The 20,130-nt window shown below is 29.5% G+C and overlaps 1 protein-coding gene across 12 annotated transcripts in view; it reads left to right on the top strand.

Moving 5' to 3' along the window:
* Window positions 1–20,130, top strand: part of LOC129916287 (F-actin-monooxygenase Mical) — a 124,975-nt gene that overhangs the window by 43,589 nt on the left and 61,256 nt on the right. For all 12 annotated transcript variants that reach the window (XM_055996148.1, XM_055996147.1, XM_055996146.1 and 9 more), the window contains one exon: window positions 17,586–17,640. The gene's annotated coding sequence lies outside the window, so the exon portion shown is untranslated. The remainder of the gene's footprint in view (window positions 1–17,585; window positions 17,641–20,130) is intronic.

Raw genomic sequence — 20,130 nt, 5'->3', positions numbered from 1 at the left:
CGGCGTTAGAAGTTATAGAGGTCAAAAGGTCACGAAAATCAGTTTTTATGTTGTCATCCAAACTGCATAAATATATAAAGTTTCAGTTCGACACGATGTACAGTGTGGTAATTCGCCAATCTGACTGGACAAAATAGAAAAAAAAAAGTTTAGCCACATAATTTTAAATCATGAGTTGAGCTTCTCAGTACAATGGGTAACTGTCAACTGTAACTTGTCAACAGTTGGATGGAGATAATACAAAGTATTCTATTTTTCGCTTAAGTTTGGTTGACGATTAAAAACGCTGTGGTAGTTTTTTTGTTGTAATTGTTTTTTTTAATTGTTAATCTACATTTGGGGGTAAAGTAAATTTTTATTTATTAATTACCATTGCAACTATTTAAAAAAAAATGAATTCTGTAATAAGGCTAGGAAGTGCAAAAAAAAATATCTTTGTTTTTCAATTAGAGGTAAAGTTAATTTTTCCACATTTTTCCGGTCTGAAATTAATTAATTAATGTATTGTGGAGTGTTGTCATTAAGATTAGCTATTTACATGTCTCGCGTTTTCTCGAACGCCAAACAACTTTTTTCAAAATAAAGTCAAGATTTTCAAAAAAACAAATTTTCGAAAAATGTGTCAAAACTGCCAAATAAGATCGAAAAGACAGTTTTTTTTTGATCTTTTAATGAGCAGGTATCATCTTTGGAACATTTTTGACAATAAATAAAAATTGAAAACATATATAAAAGTTTTGTGCTTCAAGTTAAGCGAAAAAAAAGACAAAAAAGGTGGAAGACACTTTGGACCGCTCTTTAAACATGAATTTTATTTTGCTTGTCCAATATTAGGTATGTGATCTGATAACTAAATAAACAAAAACAGAAGATAGTGAAACAAAAGTAGAAAAGAATTTTTAAAAACTAAAAAAAAAAACGGGAAAAATATAACAAACGGAAGGTTAAAAGTCTCCTAAGTGCACCTATCCATTAGAAAATAGTTAAAATCAGTAGAATCGCTCGAATTGAAAAAGCATATTCCAATAATACCGGAAAGGATTTATCGAAATGTTCTTTGAGTGAAGGATCAAAATGTATAAAAGATTAAGTTCTGATCCTCTGGAACCACTAAACCACTGGAATTTTCAGCTAATGAGGCATTATCATTGATGAATGATGCTTTTCTGTCGGAACATTTTAAAGAAGTTCAATGCAAAAAGCAAGCAAGTGTAAAAGGCCAAAAATAGGGTCACGAAGAAATTTAGAGAATTATTAGCTTGAAAAACATCGAAGGTAATATAAACACAGCTGTTTTTAATAGGCCCTTATGTTTAAAGTTTGCATCGCACAAAAAGGAGTTACTTTTTTAAATTATCTGCAGATATTTTTAAAGGTGATGCCATTTTTTATGATTGTGAAGCATATTTAATTAAAATCATTGCTAAAATTTTAATTTAAAGCATGATATTGAGAAAATAAATCATGTATGTCACCTGTCAAAAACGTGTGTAAAAGTTCTATTTCTTAATAAAAACTAATTGTTCTGCCTCTCTTTTTTCGTGAATAGCAATAGAGTTTTTATTTATTGAGATTTTTCAAGCGTTTTTTAAAATAATTAAGTATATCCATAAGAATATGTTTACGGAAACATAAATTCAAAAATGCATTTTCTTCATCACTACTTTTTGCAGAGATTATAGATTTCTTTTTAAAAAATCTTTCTTTTTTATAGAATTTTATCTATTCACATTCATTTGTTTAAAACTGTTTAGAAAAAAGTCAATTTAACGCGAGTTATTAATTTTGTCCAGCTAGATTCGTGATTGGCCACACTGTGCGCCGGCGCGATATCAATGTCGATTTTTCACATCTTTATAACAACGCCGTAACGAAGGTCTATACCAAAATCCATTAGGAATTTTTCCGCAGATTGGGGTCAAAAATGCCTAAAATTACTGGGCTATACTAGAATTAAGTGCTACAATAAGTCGAACAAGACTCAAGTACGTGGAATTTAAAAAGAACAGGAGTACCCAAAAGTACAGCACACCGAATTTTGAAGAAAAATGAGCTGCTCCATTTATACCATGTTCAACGAGTGCAAAGTCTACTACCCCGGTGATGAAGAATACTCAGGCAGGTGGATATGGCGGTCTGGTGCAATTTTGTGCCCAGCCCGTTCACCTGACTAGACAACTAGATTTCTTTCTTTGGGGTAAGTAAAGAAAAAATCTACCTACTGAAAACAAAGCTTAAATTAACCCAGCTGCACAAAAAAAAAAAAAAAACAAGCAGGCTGTTGCAAGCAACAGCTAAAAGAGATTCGGCCTTCATAAAAACCGATCTTATAAACCGAGAGTTTTTGATGCTGATAGATTAGGCATTGATGAGTCTCTTCTGTTGAGTATGTAAATACCCCTCTGGTGTGCCCCAAAGTTCCGTTTTGTGTCCTTCTCTCTTCTTATATTAAACTTATGTTCGACTTGAATGTTTTGCCGATGACTTAAACCTTCTCATGTTTGCTCTTCGGATGTAGAACTGGATTCATTGCATTTACTGTTATTGATTTCAAACAAAATATTTGTAGATTTTCCAATAAGTTTTTATTTTTTTTTATTCTCAATACAATTTTTTCTTTCCAATGAAGAACCACTCACTTTTGTCTCGTCCAAGAAAACTGTTATATGCGTATGTCTGTCTGAAAACAACAGAACTTTTGAACTCTTAAACAAGTGTCAATTTATATGCTCCTATAATAAAAAGAGCAAAACCTAGTTTAAAGGATAGTTTGAAGAGTTTCGGTAATTTAGTATCTAAAAAACAAAAATCTGAGTAAATTGTTGTATGTATAAAGAAATAAGATTGTTAATACTTAAAAAGTTAGGTATTGATTTCATTGCATTACTCCAACTTCAACCTTATTTTCTGAAAAAAAAAAAAAAACAATTTATATTTCTCTTCTTAAAATTGTGTTCCGAAAGCCTCTTAGGTCTTGTCTGAACTGGGCTAAGACTGGACGGCAAGAGAGAAAGGTTTAATTTCCTGTGTAGATTTGAAACTATGATGAATACTCAAAAAATTAATCACAAATTAGACTAAATTGAGTAGAATTTGAGTACCTATAACACATTTTTCAAAAAGACGGCTGAAGCATGCGACTTTTTTTTTTCGGAAGCTTCAATCATCAAATTGCAAGAACAGGAGCTATTTGGACTAAAATATGTTTTCAAAACTAGAAGTTAGAGGATCTGTACTCTTTGCGCAAAGTATATGAAAGATTCAGAAAATCTTTTGTTTACTTCAATGTTAAAGTTTTTTTTGTTAAAACAAAATTCATTGAGTTCACTTGAAACCCCTTCAACACACTAGACATAAATCTCCCGTATGAAGAACAAAAACCCACCACGAGTTTTTAAAAACTCTTTATCTGACAGCTCGACTGACAGCAAGGATATGTGTAACAACGCCACACTTTCCAATCATTTCATACAACAACGAAATATAGAAGCATGTTTTCTACTTCTACTTGTACATTATTCATTTTGTCTCCCCTGCTGTGAGAATAAGAATAAAACAAAAACAAATACCAAGTAAGTAAAATCAGCAAATGAGGGAAAATGCGGGAGAAAAATGTATGTGTATACTCTCTATACACACTTTCAACAAAAACTAACCATGTAAACAGGCTAAATTTAGAAAATGGCCATTGGGGTGTTATCGAAACGACACGACATCATGCAACGAAAACCGACAAGGAAAAGTATAAAAATACGAGAGTATTAAGTTGATTTTCAAAAAGAAAAATTTCCTTTTAAAGAGAAGTAGTTTTTTTGTGTATTCTTTGATTATTTTTCGCAAAATAATACCTACCAACTGTAGTAGTATAAAGAGGAAAAACTTTGCAAATATATAAGAAATAAGAAGGGTGCAAACATAATGACTTTGTACATCAACGCCAGTTCTTTCTCCTGATTGCTGAATTAATTTTAGCAAAGAAAAAGGAAAAGCAATTTGATTGCACGAAGTAGGTATAAGCATGATGCTGAAAAAGAATTTATTTTATTGAACAGTTTCCGTTGAAAACAGAAAGGAACTCTGAGTCAGAATATAGGTATAATAATGCAAGTGGGGGAGTTTTCTAATAAAGGAATTATTTATTGCACGTGCAATTTGTGCAGATGAATTAAAAATTTATCAACAAGTTTGCAATACTTTTGAGTATTTCAAAATAATCACGAAAGAAAGGTGTCATTTAATAGCTCTATTACTAATGTTAACTTCTCTTATCTTAAATTGATAAAAATGACTTCATTATATTTCAGTAGAACTAATTTAAGATAAGAAGGTTTATCTATGTGATACACGTTGATTACTTTCACAATAACTTAAACACATTTTATCTACTTTTCACTTGGGATGTTTACATAATGTACATATTTTGGAGACGATTGAAGTTTTCTTAGTAAAATAGAAGTAGTTCTTGTTGTTATTTGAAACATCATCTAGTTCTGGTGGCGTCGGGATAGTTCTAGCTATTATCACATGCATTTGGCTTATACCATGTTTCGAACAACTACAACTGACGAAGCTACGTTACCTACTGATGTTGTTATACATCAATGGTACAGCCCAAGTATAGTTGATTTCTCTATTTGGAAACTGCTGTTTTTCAAAACTGTTTTTCAAACCATGGTTTTTTTCAAAAAAAAAAACAAAAAAAAAAAATGAGTCTTTTAAAAAGTCTACCCATTAAAAGCTTAAGGTGGTAATTGAAAATATCAATTTCTGTCTTATATCATAAGATTTAATCGATTTTTCATCTAAAGAGGTTTGGTTAGAGGAGTTGAACAAGTCAACTTTTATAGGTTCTAAAAAGTAACGTAGAATAACGCATTAACGCCAGAGATGCCAGACGTCCCGCCACGCACGGGCCTCCAGAAAACGACATTTTGTCGGCGTAAAGCAAAATTATCCAAGTCACAAAAAGCAAATCTTACAGGGGAAGATTTTTCTGCTCGTCCGCCATTCAAGTTGTGTTTTTTATAAAGTTTGTTCTTTTGTCTTGAATAAAACATACAAAACTAAAAACACAAAATTGGACATAGAACAATTCCTATACAAGTACGCAATTTCCTTAAATAAAAAGTGGACTTGGAATAAAATATGATGGGAATTAGAACAATTATGAATACTCGGGTCTTACGAAGAAAAAAATAACAAAAATAATAAAAATTATTTAAATTATTTCTATTTTAAGTGGAGCCCACTGTCGTACCTGGGCGAAACGCTTTATAAATTTGGAGTTGAGGTCACTTGAACTTTAAAATTGAACTCGGGTCTTACTTTCAGAAAGCTACTTACCTGTTTTTATTGTTCTATGTCCAATTAAATTATATTATCTGCTCAAGAAATTTTTTTTTAAACAAAAACGCTTTTCAAATTCGGAAAGAGCACCCTTAAATTTGTAAAAATCTCATTTTCAGTAAAAAGTTGATTTAGAACAATTTTGCTTTATGCCGACGATTTGTCTCGCAAGTATCTCGCAAGTGTCCCGCCGATAAATTTTGGCCCTCCAATTACAATTTCATGTCACACTTATCCCCCAAAACAAAATTATAAAAAATTTGTGGGTAGATTTTTTTTTTTACTTTGTCTGTTTAATGAAAAAATCCTGGCGTGAAGAAAGAAAAAGTCTTAGAATAATACGGTTCCCGCGCTTAAGGCCCACGATAAAATCTATGCAATAGCTTGAAAATCAAAAGTTCGTCAGATAAATGAAAAAATCTCATCTTGCCCCACCCTGATTTTGACCAACTATAAAATTGAACTTAATCAACTATAATAATCAACAAATCTTTGGCGCCGGGTACAAAGGTGTTAAGTGAGAAAATGTAGTTTTGAGGAAAATGAAATTGAAGTTTCAATTTTTGTTTGTAAATCTGAATATTATTATTTTTAAAAAGTAATGATGCAGAAACATCATTTATAAGATCTATTTTAATATCCAGAAAATGACCGTTAAAAAAAAAAAATTGTGTTGACTTAACACTTTAGAGCCATTTAGTCTTCAAAAATAAACTTGGTCCAAAGGTGTTAAGTCATGAAAAATCTTTGTTTACATTGATAACAAGGTTTAATTTATAAAAGAAAGTTGGAAATGTTAATGTGATTAATTACCAAATGTGAAAATTTTTGAAATAATATAATACTGTAGAAAAATCGCTTTTCGTTTTTATTCTTCGTCTTGACTTAACGCTTTAGGATCAGTTTTTGTATTTAAAAATTAAAAATGAATACAAAAACAAAGGAGTTAAGTCAACTTACGCCCTTAGTACCATACAATTTAAAATTTTTTTTGACTTAAACCCTTTGTACCGAATCATTTCTAACGGAAGGAGATACGCTAGAGCTATGGCGATAGGACCAAACGAAAGAGAAAAAAATTGTTTTTAATTCTCTGAGAGCATACAATTGCTGTGTGGTACACTGTATATGAGTAAAAAAGTTGTTAAATTGTGAAAATTTTAATGATACTAGAAAAAATACTCTTACATGTAAAAGAGAGGCCATACCTCAAGTACCTACATTTCCTTTTTGGTTACATATTGTTATACTTCCTGGAAAGATTCTCCGCATTTACACACGCACATTTTGGTATTTTTGAATAAAATCAATGCTTATATGGAAATATAACCTCAAATAGTTGTGATTAACACTGCAATCGACTACCGCAAGTAGCTTCATGCTATTTAACAATCACAATTACTTTACGCGAAACAAACAACAAAAGCTTATTAGTGCGCAATTGTGCGGAAATTGTTTATTTTACAACCAAATTAGCACACAAAACAAAAAAAAAAAAAAAAAAAAATTAAGCCTCACAAAACAAAGGTAATAGTCTTTTCAGGTCTTATCGATGAAATGACATTACAAACAATTCCTTTTTTGTTCATTTATTAATGAATTGAATGAAATGAAATGAATATTTCAACACAATCTCTTGATAATCCTCCATAAGAGTATGTGTTTGAGTACTTTAATGCACTTACTCATCATGGCTCCATTTGATACTCATATTTTAATTCATGTTTGAGCAATTAAAAATGATGAACAATTCAATTATTTTTCCACATAGATACACTCTCGTATGCAAGTAACCAAAAAAACACATATTTCAATCCCAGAAATGGAGGTAGGAATAAAAAAAAAAAAATAAAAACACTGCATCCGCTTTATATCATTACGAGAACAATAATAATTATATTCTCCTCGACAATAGAAACACTATCATCATCTCGGTGTGCTGTTGCTGTTGATGATGATGATGATTTGATTGCATTAAAGTTCATTGTTGATCCCATAGTTGGAATCGGAATTGTAGATAGCTTGGAAGCCAGCTATATGGTTGTTAAGTTAAGCCATGATCTTCATCATAGACGTTCAGTTCAGTCCATATAAAATGCACTCTCTAATGTTTTTAATTTTTTTTTTTTTTCTGTTGCCAGTATAAGTCTCAATTGACCCTGGCCCCCGATGTGTAATTAGTTTGGAAAAAAAAAAAAAAAACATTTGAATTGCTACATGTGACGGTTGGCAAAGGGGAAAAGAGGAATAAATAATTAAAATAGATTTAATTAAAAGTAAAGAAGAAATGTAATTTTAACAAATATAACAACTTCACAATAATTTATTGAATGATTGCTTGGAAAAGTATTTGTTTAACGAGTTTTTTTCTTAGATTTTCCAGTTTTGTGGAATAGAAAATTATCATTGAAATATCATCAAAAGTGTGCAGTAGTTCGTCTAAGTCTAATCAATCAATCGTCAGAGACAGTGATTGATTGTATTTTACTAGACTACTTCTTTAAAAGACTTCCCTTACTTATTTAAAAAAAAAAAAAAACATACAAAATAATAGTAAACTCTTCTTTTTAGTCTCATTAGATTCAGCTCACAAATCAACTTCTTTTGACACCATAATGACCTCTCAATGAAAACTAGTTTTCGAGATATTGAAATTTAAACATAGAAAATTTTTGCAGTGTGTACAAAACCAAAATTTGAATTGTTGAGACCATTTACTGACAAAAATTTTCATCATTTAAAAAGATTTACAAGAAAAACACGTTTTTTTATAAGAATGGTTTATAAATATTGACACAAATAAATATTATAAATAATGGTTGCCAAAAATATTGACCCATAAAAATTGTTTTCCGACTTTCGAAAAGATGTTGACACCTTTTTACAACTATGACTCCAAAATTGATCTTTGTAGAAAATATTCTTGGAAAAACAATAACATTAACATTACTCACAATATAGATTATGAAAGTTATTACCAAAAGAACAATGGTTGACATTGGGAAAATTATTGCATGATATCATTTTGCTTGAAATGCCTTGAAATGCACCGACAATGCGATAATCGTAGTTTTGCTTTTGTACCCACCTAGACACGATGAATATATATAAAATATTCGAAGACTGATTGCAGTCATTAAAATGTGTCATATTTCAATCATAAATTAAATCTACAATAATTTCATCATTATTTCTAGAACTGCGATTAAAAAATCTGAATTAATTTTTTTTATTTTGTAGTATTGTTAAAAAAAATTGATTGAATTCAAAACATTATTTTTTATTTGGTTGCAGTTTTTGTAATTTTTTATAATCAGATAGAAATCCATTACTTATTTTCACCATATGTTAAGACCATATTATAAGAAGTTGACGCTTAACTTCTTTTGTGGAAACTGGAAGTCTAAATGATCGAATAAAAAATATGGTTCACGGGGGTGTATACGTAACATTTTTTTCTATAGAAACATTTTGAGTTTGAAATATGTATGTGTTTTTCATATATCCTTAATAAATATTTGTTTGCTAATAAAAAAAACTAATATACAGGGTGTCCCACAGTCACCGCCCCAAATGAAAACCATGGATTCCTGAGGTCATTTTAAGTCGAAAACTTATGAGGTAATTTTCTCGTTTTCGTCCCGTTTTCGAGTTACCACGGTTTTTATAATTTTTGTTCCCTTTTCCCTTATCTGGCTTTATCTTTGCCAAACAACGTTTGATTTGAAAGATTTTTTTACAACCAATCAAGAATTTATTACAGTTTTAGTTTGTCTCAAAACTTTTTTTCTGCGGACAACCGTTTCTCCACAATTTTGCATCAAACACAATTTTCTTCGTTTTTTAGGTTGTTTTTTACACTTTCATATCATTTAAGTCAAAAAACACGTTAATGAGTATTAATTTTTTGTGCTTTTTATTAAAGCCCAGTTTATTTTCATAAAAAAAATAAGTTTTATTTCATAAAAAAGGCTACTGAAAGTAATTAAAAAAAAATAAACAAACTGAGTGAATTAAAAAAAAAAAATAATTTTTAAATACAAAATTAATTTAAATGAATTAAAACTTTTTCTGAGCTTTATCTATTTGTTCTTTTCTTAACCACAATAGCTCAGAAAAAGTTTTTAGTTCATTTAAATTAATTTTTATTTAAAAATTATTTTTTTTTTAACTCAGTTTGTTTATTTTTTTAAATTACTTTCAGTAGCCTTTTTTATGAAATAAAACTTATTTTTTTATGAAAATAAACTGGGCTTTAATAAAAAGCACAAAAAATTAATACTCATTAACGTGTTTTTTTGACTTAAATGATATGAAATTGTAAAAAACAACTTAAAAAACGAAGAAAATTGTGTTTGATGCAAAATTGTGGAGAAACGGTTGTCCGCAGAAAAAAAGAGTTTGGCAAAGATAAAGCCAGATAAGGGAAAAGAGAACAAAAATTATAAAAACCGTGGTAACTCGAAAACGGGACGGAAACGAGAAAATTACCTCATAAGTTTTCGACTTAAAATGACCTCAGGAATCCATGGTTTTCGTTTGGGGCGGTGACTATGGGACACCCTGTATATATTCTATTTAATTTGTTCACGTTTTTTTAAGTTATAAATTTTAGTACAGTAGGTGGCCACATGATTATGACCGATCAAAACTTTCAATTGTCACTAATTCTTAAACTAGAACGCTAAAATCTAATTTTATTTTGTTTTTTTCTGTAGAGTACAGTATTATTACGGTTGTATAAAACACTATGCCACTACGAATTTTGTGTTTACTTTGGATAAAATATACTCACCTAATTTATAACATCATTCAACTTGAAAATTATTACTATTTTCGCGATTTTTAAAGCTATAATTTCTTTGTCAATGTTCATACACTTTTCAGAACTCTATGAAAAAATAACTCTTAACTTACGATGAATGTATTCAATTTTAAGAGGTTCTTAAAATTGATAAAAGATCTGCTTTGGCTCTTTTTTTTGTTAATATTTCGAAATTTCAGATTCAAAATTATCTAATCTAATTTTTTTTTTTAATTTGGATTTCAAAATCTTAATTAGACTTGATTATTTTTTGAGGTGTTCAAGTTAAATTTTTTAATTTCTTATCCATTTTAAAAAATTAGACCTAAAAGTTTTGAATTTCCGATAAACTGAAATGTCTTTTTCATGACTTCGTAAAATCATAGTAATGTATGGACTACACATAATAAATAAATTGAATTAAAGTACATATACCTAACGTTCAGTCCTTTGAGATTTAAAAACGAAAATTCAAGATTTAAAAAATAAAATATAGGCATGTAATGAACTCAAAGTGAGAAAGACAGTGCCATTGAAATTAATTCATCCCCTAAAGTGCAAAAGTGAGTCAATATGACCCAAACCTTTTGAATACGTTTTGTTATAAATCGTGGTTTTTCAATCACAAAAACAAACGATAACGAAAATCTTAATTATATTGACTTTCTTACTGTCATTTTGAATTCGGTTGTGAAAGTGATTTCTTTATAATAAAAAGATAAGATATCGCTGCAAACAATAACAAAATTGAGATGTCGTGCTTGTAAAAAGAGTTGCCGCCTACATCGTTTAACTTTTTATTTTCTTAACCATAACCAAATTTTATAATTGTAAATATGGTCTTAAAAGTGTATGTTTCAAATTTAAAATACAAAACCCTTTATATTTAGATATTGATTGTTGCCGGTTAAAAAAGATTAAAAAAAAAAAAACAACACTTTTAGTCCAAGGCTATTAAAATTGTTCGAAATATAGTTTCCATTTCCACTAGCGATTAAATGAAAAAAATATCCCTTTCGCTTTTATTTTTCATTAAAGTGTCGAACTTCAAACAAAATCTAAGCTGACTGATGGATTTTTCGCATACCTACAAGTACCTACATCTATGTAAACTTTTTTTTCCATTGCATGACGTAAGTTAGCAATTTTCCAGAAATATAGGCCGTTGGTCTTCTTTTCACTTTTCATCACTCAAAACATCATGTATGTAAAAAAAAAAAAACAATTTACAAGGTTTAACTCCTTTTAAACCATCACCCATTCTACCAACATCAAAAACACTAGCAAGCAAAAAAAAAACTATTTGTAGAGCTCGTGTGCTCACGCTAAACTAGGGCGAGTAAGGACCAAAAAAAAAACATTGAAAATGTTGCATGGCAGAAAATGTAAATGTGAATGAAGTTGTTATGGGTATTTTTTCGTTACGCCCACTCTAATGGAAAATTTTAAGCCCACATCTAAGAGACGAGCGAAAGAGATTAAGATTGAATTGAACGAGAAATATATACAACGTGAAAAAAAAAAACTATAAAAAACACAAAGAACATGAGCTCATTGCAATATTTATGGAAAATATTAAATAAGAAAATGAAAAGAAAGCAAAGAAAATGGATTAAAAGTTTTGTTCTATATTTCTTTGGCATTTGAAATTATTATTAAGTTCACGATATATAGGAAATTTTTACATACATAGTTGACATTTATTTTGTTTTTGTTTTGTTCAAAAGGATTGAAGGACAAAATAATACAAAAGTTTAAACAAGTTGAGATATTCTGGTTGAAAGAATTTGTAAAGTTTTATCATAAAATTAGGATATTTTAGTTTGAACATCAGAGGAAGCTTTTTCAAACTCTTTCAACGATGTAAAATTGAAAAGTTAAAGATTAAACATTATAAGTATAATCACGAACAAAGGAAAACTTTATGAAACCAGATAGGAGTGTGATTTAATAAACAATTCTTTTAACAAGTTCAGTAGTTTGGTTTGAAGGTTAAAGGACACAGCACTTTGAGGTGTGGCCCTGATACAAAAAATTGTTTGCAGTATTAATTTAGTTTTTTGCTGATTTGGTACTCTGACATATTAAATGTCAAAAGAATGAAAATTCCCTAAAATTTTAGTTAACTGCCTTGGGTAAAAAAAAAAACAGAAAGCAAAAATTAAATTTGGATTTTTTTCACTAGCGACAATTGGACAAGCTTTCTTTTTTTTTTTTTAAATTAAAATTTTTACTTTATATTGTTGCCAACAATGTTTTTACAGGTTAGTAAACAAAAAATAAAAAAATATTACAATGTTCAACAAAACTGAATATTTAATTTTTCTTTGAACCAGAATATACTTTTCTAATAGATTTTAATATTTTTTTAAAACGAGGCCAAAGTAAACAAAATGTGTTCTTTACGTTTTTGATATATAGACACTTCAAGATAAATCGAAAAAGTTTTCTATAATTTTGTAGAAAATGACAATCGAAAGAAAAGCGAACTTAAAGCGTTCAGAAATTACATAAAATTCAGTTTTGCAACATTAGGAACAACCCCGTCACAGTGGCAACTCTGGAAATCTGCTTACCTTTCAAACATTTTAAAAGTCCAGGTCATCATAATAATTAAGGAAGCCCAACAATATTGTCCCTAGTTTTCTGTACATAGTACCAAATTTTATAGTTAACGTTAACGTTAACAATAACAATAAATCAGTTTTTATTTTCCTAAATTTAACAAAGCTTTAAGAAGGACTGTTCAAATTATAAACAAAAACGATTAAGTATGTATTTTTAAATTTAAAACCAACCAAAAGTAGCACCTTTACAAATCATTTACCTCGCCATAAATCAAAGAGCCATTTAACAAGATGTGAGCCAAAACAAACTAACTGTTGTGTAAAAAAAAAATACTATTTCCCCATATCAACAAGACCAAAGCCATCCAATGAAAAGGCCAAACAATAGTTTTTTTTTTTTTTTTTCTAAATATAGAATTTTTAACAGACATTTTTTTTTCTTCTTCTATAATAAACAAACCATACTTTTCTCGATGAAATTAAATTCTTTAAATTCCACCAATCCAAATGCGCGCCTTCTTACCAAACAAACACAAAAAAAAAAAATAGAAAAGCTCATAATAAATATTAAAATATCTCAGAGTTGGCGCTTGTGTACGATGTTTGTGGGAAAAAGTTCAAAAATCTTTTTTTCCCTCTGTGAAAACACCCAAAACAATAACAACAAAATAAAGGCATAACCACAATGTTTGGCGTTCGACGACCGACCGACGACGGAGGCGCTTAAGGTGTTATATATTATTTTTGTTTGTCTCAATTTCTCTCTTTGATTAAAGAGGCCTCTTTATATCGAGCAGGTCAATTAATTTGAAACAAACAAAAATTATAAATTGTGGCAATATTGACTATTGAATAATATTGTTTGTATATTGATAAGTAAATCAAATTTGTCGATAAAATCAGACACCTCCATTCCTCATTTTTATAGATAACTGTTTGATTGTAATTTGAGACAAAGGCTATCAATGCGATGGTCAAACAACAAGTTCTCGGACAACTGGGAAGCCTGAATCATTTCAATATCAATGAGAATGGGAAGCATAATATACGCATTGAATAGAGGTAGTCCGTGTGATGTATATTTCATTGTTGACAGAACAAAAAAAAAACTTGAGAGTTAACTGTTATACAGAATTATATTTCCACTAACGACTGTTTAGCGTGTTGTAAAAATAAAAATGGAAACAAAAAAATTAATCATGCAAAATGCAACTTGCTGCTAGCTGATCAATATAAGGTGCACGAGTAGTAGCAAGCTTATAGACTTGCTGCAATATAAAACGCGTCTGGTTAATCGATATGTATCGCATGTTGCCATATTAGTTTTTATTGATTTATTGTTTGGCATGGATGAATTCAAATTGAATTCTTTTCTTTCCATGTCGTGTTGTTTTTGTTGATTTTTTTTCTTTCTTTTTTTTTATGCAATTGCAGTTCAAGGTTAGACGACAAGCGTCAACGATGACACTATTTTCAATGTTGATGGGGGGAAGTATGATAATACAATTTATAATGATTGCTTTTGCCTATTTGACATGAATGTAGAGCAGTAGACTGACTGACACAGAGCGGAGAGAAATGAAAAGCTCTATGTTTAGAAAATAAATTAAAACGGTTACAATTTGTCTAGGTTTTTGATGGGGCGGTTGATTACCATGCAAGTTGAATATTGATCATAAAATGTTGATGACTCGTAGATGGACAGTGACAGATAGTTATCGATTTTTTGTTTGTTTGTTTAGAAAAAAAAATGTCAAGAAGAAAAAAATAGGTCGGTTGATGTATTGCTTATTGGTAGACATGCAAATACCTACTTGTAAAATAAGTGATTTCATTTGCTTACTTCCATGCATCAATTAAGTTCTTTAAAGCTAGTTATGTATATGACAATCTACTCTTTAGAGCTTCTATACAACTTCTAAAGAAACAACTCTAAAAACAAGTTTCTTAGAAGGGTTATAAGTCTTTTAACTCTGAAATGCGTTTTAAAGAAGTTAAATTAAGTAAAGAGCCGTTTTCGTATATAAACTTCGGTTATGAAAATTACAAAATCAATTGGATCTTTAAGGGTTGGGGTCAAAATTCTGCCGGGGTCAAAATTCTTTAATCAAAATTCTGCTTTCAAAATTCTGCTTTACAAAATTCTGCTTTCAAAATTCTGCTTTTCAAAATTCTGTTTTTCAAAATTCTGTTTTTCAAAATTCTGCTTTTCATAATTCTGCTTTTCAAAATTCTGCAAAAAATTAAAAATTTTAATTTTTTGCAGAATTCTGCAAAATCATCTCTTTGAAAATTTGTCATTTTTTAAATGCGTATTAATTTTTGTTTTAAAAATGAATAAATTTGAAAATATTAAGAAAAGGTTATTAATTTATCAAATAAAGATGAATATTCAAAAATTTGAATAAGAAAAGGAATATTTTGTATCAAACAACATCGGTTCCAATTAGTTTACATATTTTATTTGAAAGAAAGTCAGTATATGGAATTCAAAAAATATTTGCGACACTTAAATAAAAAAAAATTAGGAAAGTAGCAATGTTGAATTACATTAATGAGGTGTATTTTTCTTTAGCCAGTGCATATGGTATAAAAAAAAAAAGAATTGGCAGAACTTTTTTGTTCAAATATAATGCTGGCAGAATTTTGAAAAGCAGAATTTTAAAAAGCAGATTTTTGTAAAACAATAGAAAAAAAGCAGAATTTTGAAAAACAGAATTTTTGCTAAAAAAGCAGAATTTTGACCCGATCCCGATCTTTAAACTTAAAAATTATATCTTTAACATTTTTCTTGCATAGATATCGAATAAGTGGAATGGCTTTTTAATTCACATATCTAATTAAGCAGTGAAGTACAATATTTACTGCACCAATGTAACCCGTGAATGGTAAAAAGAAATGTCAGGGAAATGTCGGAGAAATGTCAGGGAAATGCCAGGGAAATTATTGGTCGTTATACCACGGAATATAATTTGACATTCAATACTTAAATAATTGTTGAGGATAAGTTCAATTCGTTTCCATTCCATTTTGAGTAAAATTAAACAAATTTGATTTTTTTTTTGAGAAGGTTGGACATTAGAGATTCTTATACGAAATGATGGCAGGAAAGAACAATATAAATTTCGTATCTTTTTTCGACATCATGACCCGTATTTAAAAAATTACATGTTAGTGGCAAAATATTTTTTTTTGAAGTTTTTGATAAAAGAACGGCTGTGTTCATTGAAGTGGGTTAGAAAAATTGTTCTACATTAAGATTTCCTTCTTTAGTTCGTATAATACTTCCTTTTTTCTCTTTTTTTATGCATGCAAAACATTAGGACATGTTTCAAATGAAAAATGTAATTTTTTTCATTTTTTTTGACATTGGTAAATTAAAACCAACTATTTTTATAAAAAAATCTTCTTAGAGTTTATTTTGTTTCAATTACAAGTTACAAATTTGTGTTCTTCCCCAAATAGACTTTCAACGGTTCAATTTTCTTCTGTTTTGTTGTTAATTCAATTAAATGACATTAAATACTTTCGGGTCAATGAACTTATCTTCGCAGAAAGCTGGTGTCTGATTTAATGCATTAAATATGAAAAAAAAAATCGTATGTATAGGCTTTATTGGTAGTGAAACAGACAATTTGCTTTTATATATGCCGCCCCTTACCCGATTTAGTTAAATACGTCCTTGCATTTCAACAATTTATAATTTTACCAGGAAAATCTGTGATTTTACCAAAGCAATCCGTGATTTGTTCGAGGCAACCCGTGATTTTACCTAGGCGATTCGTGATATTACGCTCCGGTAATATCACGATTTTACCGGGGCATCCCGTGATTTTACCAAGTAGACTCGTGATTTTTCCAGCGCGTGTGTGACCAATTAAAACCGTATTCTACTAAGGAAGCAGCAAGACAACCAGATAATAGTAATATCTGAGGCGTTCAGAATAGTCAAGTCCACTTCTCTATAGGTTGGATGTTTTAAGGTCTTAAAGGTTTCGTTTTATCTTGAATATAATGAAAAAATGAAATTCTCGACATAAGAGCTATTGATCTGTGAAACATTTATTTCAAAAGTTCCTTTAGTTCCTTACAAAGAGCTTCAGTTTAATGAACAAATTTCAAATGGACTTGACCCATTATTATTCTGAACGCCTCATTTATCTGTCTATTTTCAAAAGTAGCCAACTTGACATAGTTTTCTTAGACCAGTTTAAAGAATCGATAGGTTATTCCGTTTTCTTTGAACTACTTGTAGTTTCAAAATTATTGAGAATATTGTACCAGTAGCAATTTCCTAATGGAAATTGACTTCAGATATGTGTATTCTTTCCCATTTTTTCCACATTCTGAGGTTTATATTGGCACTACTATGCAATCACTGTGAAGTAACCTCATCGATAATGTTTTGGAGAATTCTTCTGAAATTGTTCATAATAAACAAGCTCCGTCATCTTGGACAGCAGTTTGGATGATCTTTTTGTTGTCACATAAGATTCAAAATTACTAAATCAGAGGATTAAGCGGTTTTGAATCTTATCTGGCTGGTTTGCCACTCCTAAAAAACGAGGCTTCTCTGCATTTCGAGAGCTGGACTAAGTTTGAAAGTGCAATCAAATTTGTTACTTCAGTGGGAAAGAAACACAGAAACACCAATTTCTTTAAACTCTTACTTTTCATCAACGTTATTCTTGAATATTCATTATAATATTTTTGCTAGTGAAAAGTTGAATGCATCAAATACGACGATAGAGTTTTGTCGTATATTTTTATTTCAGTTTTAATTTCCTTAAGTTTAAAATTGCATTTATATTTCCACATTCTAATTGAATATTCATATTTTTTTTTTTTTTTTTTTCATTTACTTTCAGATAAATTTTTGCATATGAAATTCTGTCACAAACATCAAGAAGGCGACTAAGAAATGTAAGTATTGAATAATATACGTTTATGCCCTTCCCTTCTATTCAAAGCTTAGGTATACATTTGTATTATTCTATCGATAAAACTCTAAAGTTCATTTTGCCACAAAAAAAAAAAAACTACTCTTGCATTTTCTAATGTGGAACTGAAATACGGGCAAACAGGGGAAACAAACCGCAATGAAAATTAAATTCGATCAATTTTTCCGATTTTATTTGAGTGGCAAGTTTGTGTTCCTTCTCGGAATATTGAGGAACCCCAACTCCTCTCTCTCTCTCTCTCTCTCTTTGTATAAAACCACTTGAAATCTATATAAACCACAAACTTTATCAATTCAAATAAATTCAATTAAATGAAATCCGATACCATCGTCGTTGTAGTATTTGCAAATAAGAAAAAAGAGATTCTCTTTGTTTCTAAAATCGTTTCAATTTTATTTCTAATTAAAAAAAAATGAACAACTTTGCACTTTGTTTAATTCTTCTTTTACGTTTTTTTTTTTTTTGTATTTATTTAACCAAAATCAATTTGCAGCCAATTGAAAGTTGATATAAATAGATGCAACTTTACTACAAAAAAACGATACGACTACGACCACCATTGAGCTAGAAGAGCTCTGATAGTCGCCACTGCTGCCGGCCGGTCATTAGACTGATATTGTATATCTCGTCTTCTCTTCTGCAGCATTTAAATGCGATGAAATGAATAAAATGTCACCACACCGAACCGACAAATGAGATACAAGAACAAAAAAAAAAAAATAATTTTTGTATCTCTCATGCAAAAGTTTTCTGACCCAAATTCTAGGCTAAGAATAAATTACTTAAGGTTGAATGGTTCGTTGAATCCTCTTCTTCTTCTTCTTCTATTATATCATAGACGATCAGCTACTATATGAATTCATATTAACAGAGAGAAAAAAAAAGAAATATAAAAATAATAAACAAAGACCAGGTGAGCCGAGCCCGCTTGGGAGGAACGAATATGTTGCGTAAAAACAAGACAAAATATTAATTTTAATGTTTGACAAATCCTCGCGTCAATAAAAATTCAAAATAGATTACTTTCTTGAAATGATTTATTAGAACTAAAAATTTCAAGAGAAAACAAAAAAATAAAAAAGATTATAAAAAAAAAATGCGAGCATTGACTTAAGAAAACATCGAACAATATGTAATAAGTTATAGCAAATGGAAGAATTACTTAAAAATTCATTAACTTCATAAACTATTTCCTTCATATAAAGAAAATTTGTCAAATAGGTCCTCGGCCTTAATAAAAATTAATAAATTGAACACCAAAGAGTTTATGTTACTTATTTCTGAACGCATCCATAAAAAATAGACACGGCTTACGTCATCGCGAGTTTGATTGACATTTATTAGTCAAAGCAAAGACATGAAGTATATGTATTAAATTTCCGGAACATATAGGGTGTCCCAATAAAATCGCACTTTTCAAGTTCAAAATAACTCTGAAATTTTACGACTGCTACTTTGCTGTGACAGTTACAAGTTCTACCCTAGCAAACACGCCAAACTGAAACTTGGATTGAACAAGGCCATAATAAAAAGTTTTCAAGAACCTTTTGGAACAGTATTTTCTTAAGTGGTAGAACATATAAGTGGGTTTTTAAGAAGATAATTTTTAGTTAGAATTGTATGGGAATTCAAATTAAGTTTCTTATCGATTAAAAGATCACGATATTTGAATCCTCGAACTAATTTATAGATCAATACATTGAGATTAACAAAAGAGATGATTAAAAGAGTAATACCAACAAAAAAAATTAAGTTATATGTATTAGTACTAGAAGGCATTTTATTGCAAGTATAACTATGAAACGTAAAAAATGAAAAGCATAGTTAGTTTTATTACTAAGTTTTATTATTAAGTACCTTCAAGTTCAACAATGAAAAGCATAGTTAGTTTTATTACTAAGTTTTATTATTAAGTACCTTCAAGTTTAGGAGTTTTAAAACTACCTCAATTTCAATCCAAATTGAAGGAAGATGGTGCCAAATACACGCAAACGGTGCCATCTGCAAAGCCAATAGTTCTGCTTCTTAAAGTTTAAGAAAAAAGTTACGAAATTTTTTCATCAATTAACGTAAAATTTAATTAAAACTTTCGTAAGCTAACGAAGTTTTTTTTATGAATATTTTAATTAAATTACGAAAAAAATATTCGTTAGCTAACGAATTTTTCGTTGTATTAATTATTTTTTTAGTAGATTATTCTTACATTCTTTTCGTAGAACTACGAATTTTGTCATTCATTTTTCTTCTTATATTTAATTGGACTTGTTAAATCATTGATTTAATATAGCTTTTTATGGCCTTTAGTCCATTGTCCAAACAAAAAATTAGCGTTTGTCCCGGTGGAACTCACTTGGACTCATCAGTTGACTGACTTATCATGAGACACCTTGTCAATAAGCAAATGATGTTAATATTCAGCTCAACTTACATAGATTTTTAAACAAAAACCTAA

This window comes from Episyrphus balteatus, chromosome 3 (assembly GCF_945859705.1).
Source record: "Episyrphus balteatus chromosome 3, idEpiBalt1.1, whole genome shotgun sequence".
In the NCBI taxonomy this organism is placed as follows: Eukaryota; Metazoa; Arthropoda; class Insecta; order Diptera; family Syrphidae; genus Episyrphus; species Episyrphus balteatus.
This window is presented reverse-complemented; position numbering and strand designations above follow the sequence as displayed.